This window comes from Jaculus jaculus, chromosome X (genome assembly GCF_020740685.1).
Source record: "Jaculus jaculus isolate mJacJac1 chromosome X, mJacJac1.mat.Y.cur, whole genome shotgun sequence".
Taxonomy (NCBI): domain Eukaryota; kingdom Metazoa; phylum Chordata; class Mammalia; order Rodentia; family Dipodidae; genus Jaculus; species Jaculus jaculus.
In genome coordinates this window covers 57,909,432-57,921,593 of record NC_059125.1, presented here as the reverse complement: position 1 = coordinate 57,921,593, position 12,162 = coordinate 57,909,432, and the positions used below count along the sequence as shown (strand labels likewise).

The following is a 12,162-nucleotide window of genomic DNA, read 5'->3' as shown; positions in this document are numbered from 1 at the left end:
GTAGCTTTCTGAGAAACTTTACCAAGTTACTTAGGGTAACACACAAAAGTAAGGAATGTGCTGCCTACAAAAACCAAATAAGCCTGCCAGGCATTGTGCTTTACTTTCTTAGTGATAGGTAGGGCCAAGAGCAATAAATTATTTTTCACTTTTGAAGGAGTATTTCTGTAAGCCCCATACCACTGAACTCCAAGAAATTTCACTGAGGTATAAGGCCCTTGAGTTTTGGTTTGGTTTATTTCTCATCCTCTAATTGATATATGCTGTACCATCAAGTCTTGAGTACTTTTTACCTTCTACTCACTTGGTCCAATCAGAATAATATCATCATTTTATTACACAAGTGTTATAAATGGGGGATGGGACAGGCAATCAGTGAACTAAATTATGACACAAGGCTGGACAATTAAAAGAGCTTAGAGGTAAAACAGAAAAGATGTTATGGTGGTTTGGTTCAGGTGTCCCCCCCATAAACTTAGGTGTTCTGAATGCTCCCAGCTGAAGAAGATTTGGGAGTTAACGCCTCCTGGAGGCAGTGTATTGTTGGGGGTGGGCTTATAGGCATTATAGCCAGTTTCCCCATGCCAATGTTTGGCAGACTCTCCCACTCCTGTTGTCCATCTTATGTTGGCCAGGGGGTGATGTCCACCCTCTGCTCATGCCATTATTTTCCCCTGCCATTGTGGAGCTTCTCCTTGAGACTGTAAGCCACAATAAACCTTTTTTTCCCACAAGCTGCTCTTGGTCATGTATTTTCTGATTGCAACAGATGTAATGCTCACCTTTCCAACTGAAAGCACACTGCTTCTGTTGGTCCTTATGAGCAGGTATGGAGAATAAAGCATTTTCAAGATCAGTAGCTGCATACCAAGTACCAGGAGATGTGCTAATCTGCTCAGGTATGGAAACCACATTTGGTACAACAGCTGCAATGAGAGTAACTACTTGATTAAGTTTCTGATAGTCAACTGTCCATTTCCACAAAATCCTTCATGGGTATGGGCCAAATAGTATATTCAAAGGCAGATGTGTTGGCAACCTGCATCCCTGCATCTTTTAACTCCTTGATTGTGGCACTAATCTCTGTGATCCCTCCAGGGATGTATACAATCTTGTTTTTGGTTTGCTTTTCCCTGCCAGGGGCAGCTCAAATGACTTCCATTTGGCCTTTCCAACCATAATAGCCCTCATTCCACAGGTCAGGGGACCAAGTAGGAGTTCTATCAAGTTTGTCCTATCTACCTATATAATCTAATCTCCCTATCTATATCTGTCTGTCTGTCTGTCTGTCTGTCTATCTATCTATCTATCTATCTATCTATCTATCTATCTATCTATCTATCATCTATCATCCTCTTTTTCCTCCTATTCCTCCTCCTCTTCTCATTCTTTCTCTCTATTCATCATCATCATCTCCCAATTTCTGGGATTGAGAATGTAATTGCAAGATGAATTTGGGAACTTATTGCATACATTGTTAGTAGAACTTTGGCTACAATTCCAATTGATCATCTGACCTCCATTAGCTTCTACTTTACCTAGAGAGCCATGATACTTTTTGAGGTCTCTGGGAGTCAGTGCCTATTTGGCCTCAAAACATCTGATTATTTTCTTTTCCTCAAAGTATTTATCCTAGTAAAAGACCATAGTCTTCTTTGGGAAAGTATGAGAGAAAGATTAATATTAAAATTTTTCAGGCAGGAGATATGGCTCATTAGTTAAGATGTTTGCCTGCAAAGCCCAAGGATCCAGGTTCAATTCCCCAGTACCCATATAAAGCCAGATGTACAAAGAGGCACATGCATCTGGAGTTCATTTGCAGTGGCTAGAGGCCCTGATACACACATTCTATTTATCTGCCTCCCTCTATCTCTCTTTCTCTCGCTCAGTAAGTCAATAAATAATTAAATAAATATTTCTTAACAAAACTTTTCAGTATTACAGCAAGGTCCTTCACCAACGGAATTGGCCTACCTGTCTTTCAAGGGATTCTGGATCTGTAAAGTGGTTCAAAGATAGAAACTGGTTAAGGGATTGTGATTCTCTGTTGCTGATTCAAGGTAGACTTTTCTTCACTTTCTCTAGGAATTTTCTGCTTATAAATATTGAACAAGAACTTAGCTGGCTTCCTGTATATTTCACTTTTGTAAACATCATGACTAAGTAGCTAGTGTCAAAGGTCTACATGAATCAAATACAAACATTGCTTTTCGTATACTGTCCATTTATAGTAAGTTCTCCAATTAAATGATTCAATATAGCCACTTGATCCTTATTACTCTGGGATCCAAATACACCTTTTACATTTAAGTTATCAAATTGAGCAGTGAAGGTTCTCACTGTAAGGTGTGGCATACATAGAAAAATGATAAAAGATCTCTTCATGTATGCTGATGTTCCTATAACAAATCTATATCTGATGGAATAAGTAAAGGAAAGGCATATCTTCTGAATCTCCCATCATGGATAATTAGTCTTTACATAGCAAATCCACTCTAGCATGCTGATTTCACTGAGCCTTTGAATTGCTTCTTTAACATTAAACAAGGAATATCAGGCATCTTCAACTCACTCATAATAGATTATCTATTGACCTACACTTCAGCCAACAAATTTTAAAAAATAAAACTCTTAGCTGGGTGTAGTAGCACATGCCTTTAATCCCAGTACTTGGGAGGCAGAGGTAGGAGGATTGGTGTGAGTTCGAGGACACCCTGAGGCTCCATAGTGAATTCCAGGTCAGCCTGGGCTAGAATGAGACCCTACTATGAAAAAAACAAAAACAAACAAAAAAACAAAAACAAAAACAAAAAACCTCTTCTTAGCTTTTATAATTGCATGACCTACAACACTGAAACTAGGATCTTTGCCTAATGGGCCTACATCAATAAACTCAGTCTTATTTAGTTTTATATTCTTTATCCCATCATTCCACATCCTTAAAATATATACCTACACATATTTTCCATATTTTCTTCTTATATGAGTTAGAAAACACAACTTTATTTTGAGACATAGCATACCTCCACATGGGTTACACTTTCTACCACATTTCTAGGGTTATAGAGGCAATTATGATTGGGTACTGAGTGGCTTCATCATTATCTTGACTGGTATATTCATAGAATGTCATTGCTAGTTCCAGAGACAGTGCAAAATTAGTTCTCTCAGGCAAGAACAGAGAGGGCTGTATTGCAGGATGTGGGACTAGGGACCCATCCTCTATCAAGGGTGAGGACACTGGTTCCTCAGGCAAAATAAGCCAATCAGAATGAGAGTTCAATACCTTCAGCTTCCTCAGGGTCTTCCCATACATTTTAAATTTTTTTTTTTTATTTGAGAGCAACAGACACAGAGAGAAAGACAGGTAGAGGGAGAGAGAGAGAATGGGCACGCCAGGGCTTCCAGCCTCTGCAAACGAACTCCAGACGCGTGCGCCCTCTTGTGCATCTGGCTAACGTGGGACCTGGGGAACCGAGCCTCGAACCGGGGTCCTTAGGCTTCACAGGCAAGCGCTTAACCGCTACGCCATCTCTCCAGCCCTTCCCATACATTTTAACCCAAGATACAGGGTCCCACTTTCTTCTGATCAGTGCTCTAACTTAAACCTTAACACCCTTCAAGGGTGGTACTTGAATTTGCATTGTAAGTCTGACAATCATATGATGAAGGCTTGGATTTGGCTGCCAGGGGAAAAGTTCCTTCCAGGGAACACTTAGAAATCTTAGATTCTTTATGCATACCTCAACTTGAGAAATTTCATCTCTGAGCTCATTATTTTCCTTTGCCACTTTAAACAGACTCACTATTATAGTATTTTTTTCCTACAAATAATCAGCAGTTTTTATATAGAATTACTAAACCTTGGTCATCACAAGAGATGAATTAGGATCATCAAATGCATCTATCTATCTTATATAGTTCTTGAAATATTTCATACAATGGATTATCAATGTTTTCCCTGCTACCAGGAGTGTGTTTAATACTATAGGTTTAGTTGAGTTGGTAAGCCAATTCCAAATACCATCAAATGTACTAGAGAAATTATTCTTTGCAATTTTATTTCTCTAGAACCATTCCTAGTACCACAGTTTATATTAATGAGGGCTCTCTAGAGGAATAGAACCAACAGAATGAACATATGTTACAAAGGGGACTTATTTGGTTGACTTACATAATACAGGTTGAACACTCCTCCAATGGCTTTCTGCAGGCAGTAGAGTCTGAGAATCTGTTAGGTGCTTGGTCCACAGGACATGGCAGTCCCAGTCTGGTGCAAAAGGCCTGGAGGTTTCCTGAAGAGACACTGGTCTGCAGGCCACACTGGAGGAAAGGCCAAAGAAGATGGGTTGCAAAGTCAGTGAAGAATGGCAACAATAGGGTAGATGCACTCACCAGCAAAATGTAAAAGCAAGCAGGGACAAACAAAGGGATGTTCCTCCCTGCTCCCCTGGACCTCTTTATATATAGGCTGCCACAGGAAACTCTGACCATTCTCATTCTTCACCATTCAGTCTTCCCTTAAAATGTGTTCACAGGCCTTCCCACAAGGCATGTTTCTTCTTCATACCTGATCCAAGTTAAGTTGACAATAGAAATTAACTGTCACAGGCAATATCATTGCCAATATTTTAAAACTTTTTTTGATTTTTTGAGGGAGGGTCTCAATCTGGCTCAGGCTGATCTGGAATTAACTATGTAGTCTCAGGTGGCCTCGAACTCATGGTGATCCCCCTACCTCTGCCTCCTGAATGCTGGAATTAAAGGTGTGTATCACCACGCCTGGCAAAACTTGTTTTATTTTTTATGCCATTCTGACTTAAGTTAAATAGAAAGTCAATATATTTTTAATTTTCATTATTGTGACGGTTAGTGATAATGGAAATTTTACATATGTTTATTGGACATTTATATTTCATGTTTGAAGACCTATACATACATTTCATTAGTCCACTTATTGATTGGGTTGTTTGGTTTGATAGTATTTAGTGTTTTGACTTCTTCATCTGTGGTAAGTATTAATCATCTTCCAGATATGTAGTAAGCAGAGATTTTTCTCCTATTCTATAGGCTGTCCCAATATATTTGTCCTTTTGTATCTAATTTATTAATAAAATAATCTTTAGTTCCATTCAATTGTTTCCTATGTGCAAAAGTCATTTTTGTTTATGAAATTCATGACTGGTTAGAGTACTTTCCAGAAAGTCCTTACATATGCCTATATCTTAAAATCTTTTTGCTAATTTTTCCTCTTACCATTTCAGGGTTTCTGGTCTTATATTAATGTCTTTGTTCTATTTTGAAATGATCTTCATACATAATGATTTCTAGGATGCTTGACAAAAATCAGATGCTTTTTGGTTTATATATGTGTTGTATCAGTTACTTTCTCAGTGTTTGGACAAATATACAAACAAAAACTTATGGAAGGAAAATGGTTTAATTTATATTTCAGTTCCAGAGGGTAGAGTCTATCATATTTGGGAAAGAATAGCAGGGGTAGGAAGCTGGCTCACACTGAACAATAGCAGGGACAGAGAACAGCAATCAGGTTAAGGCTGTAACACCTCAAAACCCACCCCACTGACACACTTCATCCAGCAAGTCTCTACCTCCTAAAAATTCTACAACCTTTCCTAACAGTGTCACCAGTTGGGGATTAAGTAGTCAAATACATTAGGCTATGGAAGCCATTTTACATTTAAATAACCACATTTTGCCCTGGTCCCTATAGATTCACAGACATCTCATGATACAAAATGTATTCAATTAAATTTGTTAAGTTCTAGTAGTCATTACCAGTCCCAAGTATGTTCAAAAGTACAAACTTCAAGGTCTCATCTGAGACTCAAGGCAGTCTCTTTAATTGTGAGCTCTTTAAAACAAAAACACAAATTCAAAAATTACATACTTTCAATATATAATGGCATACAATAAACCTTTCCATTCCAAAATGGAGGAATGGGGGCACAGTAAGGAAAGATAGGAGCAAAGCAAGACTTCAAACCAGCAAGGCAAATATCAAGTCCTACAACTCCATATCCAATATCTGAGACTCACAAAGAAATCACCTGGACCACATAATACTTGGGTAGCTCTACTTCTTCAGCTGTGCTACCTGTACTCTCTGCCTCACAGGCTGAATCCTCCTTGAGCCCCATAGCTTTTCTTGGCAGATTTCCATATTTATCCCATCTCTATAATCCTGAGGTCTCCATTGCAACTCATGGTTCAATTTCACAGATCCATGCAATAGCCTCACAAGGCATTCTTGCAGAGACTTTAACCTTTCTTCACATCACTTTGACTCAGTAGCTTTCTGCAAATTTATTGTAGTACTCTAGGTCCTCATTAATCTTGTGTCTTTCAAAAGCAATACCCCATGGACAGTACTTCCAAGTTCTGCAGCCAGGTCAGGATGAAATCTGGAACCCATAGAACACAGATGCAGAAGCCTCTGAATGCTGACCTCAAGAAGTAGAGACCTTCAACATTCTTCCCTCAGGCTTTTCCCTTTCAATGGAATTTGTATTCTTCCTATCTTGAGCCTTCATTGTATTGGATCTTGCCCTTAGGGCATCTTTCCTATTGACCCACAATAAAGCAATTGGCTTATGTTTATTGGTGATAATATCTTTAGCAATTTTAGTGCAAGTGGCTGAGGTTTCTGTGCCCATGACTTTAAATTTGGTCACATTTATTTCCCTGCCAAACTGCCACATTTTTCTTATCTTTCAGCTCTTTATTTTGCTCTTTTACTGTACATCTGAAATTAGAGCACCTATAAGAGTCAATGTCACAGACTCAATGTTTTTCTGTCTTGAAATTTCCTCTACCAAAACCATTAAGTTTATTCATTTTAAATTCAACTTCTCTCAAGTTTTCAAGACACGAGAAGGATATAGTCATATTCTTTGCCAGAATATTACATAACTTGTCTCTATCCCAGTTTCCAAGAGAGTCCTTACTCCCCTCTGAAACCTCATGATCTCAGCCTACAAGGACCATATTTCTCCCAGCTTTCTAATTTTTCAAACACTTACCAGAACGGTCCATTAAGCTCTGCTTATAGAATTGTATGATTTCCCTAACCCAAAATTCTAAAGCCTTCCACATTGTTCCTGCAAACTAGATCCAAAGACTACGGTTTATTGCATCAATGACCCATTTCTCAGTACCAATTTTTTATACCAGTAACTTTTTTTTTCAAACTTTTTTGTTTATTTTTATTTATTTATTTGAAAGTGACAGAGAAAGAGATAGAGAGACAGAGAGAGGGAGAGAGAATGGGTATGCCAGGGCCTCCAGCTACTGCAAACAAACTCCAGACACGTGCTCCCCTTGTGCATCTGGCCAACATGGGTCCTGGGGAATCGAGCCTCCAATTGGGGTCCTTAGTCTTCACAGGCAAGTGCTTAACCATTAAGCCATCTCTCCAGTCCTACCAGTAACTTTTTGTTGCTATATGACAAATACCCAACCAGAAGCAACTTATGAAAAGGGGTTTAATTCAACTGAAAGATCCAGTCTATCAAGGTATGTTAAATATTATATAATCAGGAAGTCACCACGTATCATAGCCCAGCAGGGATGAATAGCAAGCAGGTACAGGCTCTAACACCTCAAGGCCCAGTCACATTGGCACATTTTCTCCAAAAAGGCTCTAGATTCTAAAGGCTCCACAAACTTCCCTAACAGTGTCACTAAGTTGGGATTAAGTATTTAAGGCTTTAAGAGTCATTTTACAGTCAGACTACCTGATGGGACCTTTACTGTATCCTACTAATCTATATGTCTGTTTTGTGCTACTACCATCTGTTTTTGTTACTATGGTAATTTGGCATAACTTGATATTAGATATGGTTGATACTTCCAGTACTGTCCTTTTATTCTGAAGACTGCTTTGGGTAGTTAAGAGCATTTTGTAATTCCACCTGAAATTTATGATTTTTTTTTCTATTTCTGTGAAGAATTTCATTGGAATTTTGAGGGTGATGTACCAAACCTGCAGATTACTTTCTGCAGTAAAACCATTTTTACAATATTAATTCTTCCAACCCATGAAAATGAGAGTTTTAATGGTTATTGGTCATATCAACTTGATGGGATTTAGAATAATTGTGGCAAAAAATTTCTGAGCCTGTCTGTGGGGGAATCTCTAGATTAGGTTAATTGAGTAAAGAAGACTCACCTTAAAGGTGGGTACATCATTGTACGGCCTATCAGTCTTCAACATATACAAATAAGAAAGTGAGCTCAGGGCTGGAGAGATGGCTTAGTGGTTAAGGTGTTTGACTGCAAAGCCAAAGGATCTCAGTTTGATTACCCAGGACCCAGGTAATCCAGATGCACAAAGTAGTTGTATATGTCTGGAATTCATTTGCAGTAGCTGGAGACCCTGCCATGCCCATTCTCTCTTTCTCTCTCTGCCTCTTTTTCCTTTGTTTTCTTAAATAAATAAATACATTTTTTTTAAAAAAAGAAAGTGAGCTGAGAATCAGCACCCATCCTTCCCTACATCCTTACTGAAGACACAACATGACCAGCTGCTTCATGTTCCTGTTATCATACCTATCCCACAGTTATGAACTATTACCTTGAATTATAAAACTCCTTAAGTTGCTTTTTTAAGCTATTTTGTCACTGTAACACAAAAGGTAACTAAAGCAGAATATTGGTACCAGGACTTGGGTAATTATACTAATAAACATGACCAGATGATTATTAGGCTCCTGAAACTGTTTTTTTGGTGGGATGTGAAAGTGTTTGAAATTTGGGGTGGAAAAGCCTGCGAATACTGTTAATAGAGCTTAATGGATCCTGGTTGGATCTAGGAAGAATAAGTATTTAATAAGTATTTGGGATTTTATCTAATTCACTTTCATTGAGAACCATTAATGTGCAAATGCTATTGTTTGGAAGGATAAAGTTTCTAGAATTTCCAGTTTGGGAATTGTATATCTGTGATAGCTTTATAAAATATCCACCATATATGTTTATTTGAGATGTTCAAGTAGAACAAGATTGTAATGAGGTTGAGGTGTCATCTTTCACCAATGGATTGGAGTATATAAAGTAGGCAAACCCTCAGTCCACAAGCTGGGACACCAGAAACAATACACAACACCATTCCAAGATAAGAATATTAACTGCAGCAACCATTACTGCTTGGTAGGCACACAATGCAACTATCATAATAGTTAAAAATAGTCATCCCTTGAAATTTAGTACCTATTTGGACATAAAGGAACAAGTACACTATAGTGTTAGTAACATAATAATTACTTAACTTAAAAAAGAAAGGGAAGTAGGCTGAGTAATGGCAGGGATTAGCATTAGATCAAATGAGAAAAAAAATGGGGATGGAAATGTAGAGTGAAGGAGAAATTCAAATATTGTTATGATCCAGAAATTTGAAGTTATGGGAAGTTATAATCAAGAAGTAGGGGGCTGGAGAGGTGGAATAGCAGTTAAGGCATTTGCCTGCAAAGCCAAAGGACTTCAGTTCGATTCCCCAGGGCCCATGTAAGCCAGATGCACAAGGGGGCACATGCATCTGGAATTCATCTGCAGTGACTGAAGGCCCTGGTGTGCCCATTCTCTGTCTCTCTCTCTCTCTATGCCTCTTTCTCTCTCTCTCTCTCCCAAATAAATAAATAAAAATAAAGTTAAAAAAAATCTTAAAGAAGTAGGGCTAGAGGGATTTCTTAGCAGTTAAGGCACTTGCCTACAAAGCCTAAGGACCCGGGTTCAATTCCCCAGTACCCATGTAAGCCAGACGCACAAAGTGGTACATGTTTCTGGATTTTGTATGCAGTGCCTGGAGGCCCAGGAGTACCCATTCCTCTCTCAATGTGCTCCCCTCAAATACATACATACATAAATAAATAAATATTTTTTAAAAAAGAAGTAAAAACACATAGGGATGGGGAAGAGAGAGGGTAATGAAGAGAGGTAGCAATGAAAGGAAAATTATATGGGTTGTATATAGGAAGAACAGTAAAGAATATATAACTGAATGGGTGCACAAATAATAATCATAAACCCTAATCAAATAATACAAGAACCAAAGCAAGATTATTAAGACATTTATGCAAGAGTAAAGATCTAACAAAAATAATACTTAAAATAAAATAGATAAAAATATAGCATCTGTATTTTTCTCCTTGGTAGGATCTATTTTGAATTTCTCCTCTCCCTATGATGTTTCATGTAGCAAACTGTAAAACCAAAAAAGGTGAAGTTTTGAAGCTCCAGTCAAAACTTTTTCATAAAACCAGAGTTTTGGGTATGCATTACCTTTTGGGTTGAATTTATGTTCAGTCTGCAGTAGGTGTCAGACTTTATTTTGGTTTTTTCCAAGCCCTCAGCATGAAATGATGCTCTTGGGAAATTTCCAATTGTGATTGTCCCAATTATACTCGTTGATCACTTTTCACCTACCTGTGTTTCTAAGAAAGAAGTATTGCTATAACCATGCACATATGATTGCTTACCTTTTTGGCTAGAAAGTTTCATTTTACCAGGACTTTGCTACTTCTGGCAACAGTTTTCTGCAGTCTCTATGAAATTTCAGATCACTCTAACTCACATGTGGTGACAATGTGGATCTGGCACCACTGTGAGGATATCAGCAGTATACTTCTCCATTCCTGCATTGTTGCTCATCCAGGCAAATGCAAGGATTTTCCTTCTTGATGCATTTCCTTCAGGGTACCTGTAAAGAATCTTAGCTTTAGGCTCATATACAATACTACAGCCTTCATCTCCATGGCTTGCACTGATCTAGCACGTGATCACATGTATGTAGATGGGTTCGTCTCTTTCTAGCTCCCTGTTTTCATGATGCCTGTGTGTTTCTGAATAATTGATGCTTTTCTAATAAGTTTTAACCTGGGACCTTATTACCTATGAGATCAAGATGCTTCATTATTTAAGTAATTTTATGTATATTAATTTAATTATTATAATTTTTATAGAAGTTATAATGCATTTGCATTGCATACTTTTACCTCTCAGATATTTCCATCTACAAAATAATGTATGACCACAGAACAATATATTTTAATAAAGCAGATTTTTACCAGCAAAACTGTTTTGATGTTATATAATGCACTATGAATCAATAATGGATACTTGAAGAAACCAAGAAAGAAAGTTTAAAAAATTCCTAGAAACAAATAATAAAAAACACAACAAATCAAAGTTTATGGGATATAATGAAGGTAGTCCTAATGGGTAACTTTATAGTTTTAAATGCCTATAAGAAAAACATTGAAAGCAATCTCATATAAATAACTTAATGATATACATTAAGACCTTGGAATAAGAAGAACAAACCAAACAAAACATAAAGTATACTGATATAAATAATCAATGTCAGAGCAGGGGTTAATGAAATAAGATAATATAAAGAATCAATGAAACAAATTTTGGTTATTTGAAAAGATAAACAATATTTATAAACCATTAAGTAAAACTAGCCAAAAAGAGAGCTAAGAATCAAACTAACAGGATAAAAGGTGAAAAGGGATCCATTATATTAGAAACAAGTCATAAAATCATAAGAACATACCTTAAAAATATATACTTCACTAAATTGGGAAATCTGAAAGAATTTAATTTCTAGATACTAGTGTCCCACCAAAATTAAACCAAGATAAGATAAGCAGACCCATAACAAGGAATGAGATTGAAGCAGTTAAAATAGATATCTCCCAAATTAATAAAAATGTCCTGGGGCTGGAGAGGTTGCTTAGGGATTAAGGTACTTGCCTATAAAGCCAAAGGACCCAGGTTCAATTCCTCATGGCCCATATAAGCCAGATGCACAAGGTGGTGCATGTGTCTGGAGTTTGTTTACAGTGGCTGGAGTCCCTAGTGTACCCATTCTCTCTCTGTGTGTCTCTCAAATAAATAAACAAGTAAATAAGTCTTGTAACAGATGGATTTGCTTGTGAATTTTTTAAGATCTTCAAAGAGGAAAAAAAAATACTAATGCTTTTCCAACTATTTGACTAATAGGAAATGAATTCTACTAAACCCCTTTTATGCAGCAGCATTAACCCAATAGAAAAGCCAGATAAATACACAATAAAAAGTAAGTACAATCCAATATACTTCATGAATATAAATGTAAAATTTTCTCAAGAAAATATTTGC

At 37.2% G+C, this 12,162-nt stretch overlaps 1 protein-coding gene across 3 annotated transcripts in view; it reads right to left on the bottom strand.

Annotated features, from left to right (window-relative positions):
- Zc3h12b (zinc finger CCCH-type containing 12B) overlaps positions 1-12,162 on the bottom strand; it is a 280,839-nt gene that overhangs the window by 176,022 nt on the left and 92,655 nt on the right. For all 3 annotated transcript variants that reach the window (XM_045140212.1, XM_004661015.2, XM_045140213.1), the window contains 2 exons: positions 10,497-10,717; positions 4,175-4,323 (listed from right to left, as the gene is read on the bottom strand). The gene's annotated coding sequence lies outside the window, so the exon portion shown is untranslated. The remainder of the gene's footprint in view (positions 1-4,174; positions 4,324-10,496; positions 10,718-12,162) is intronic.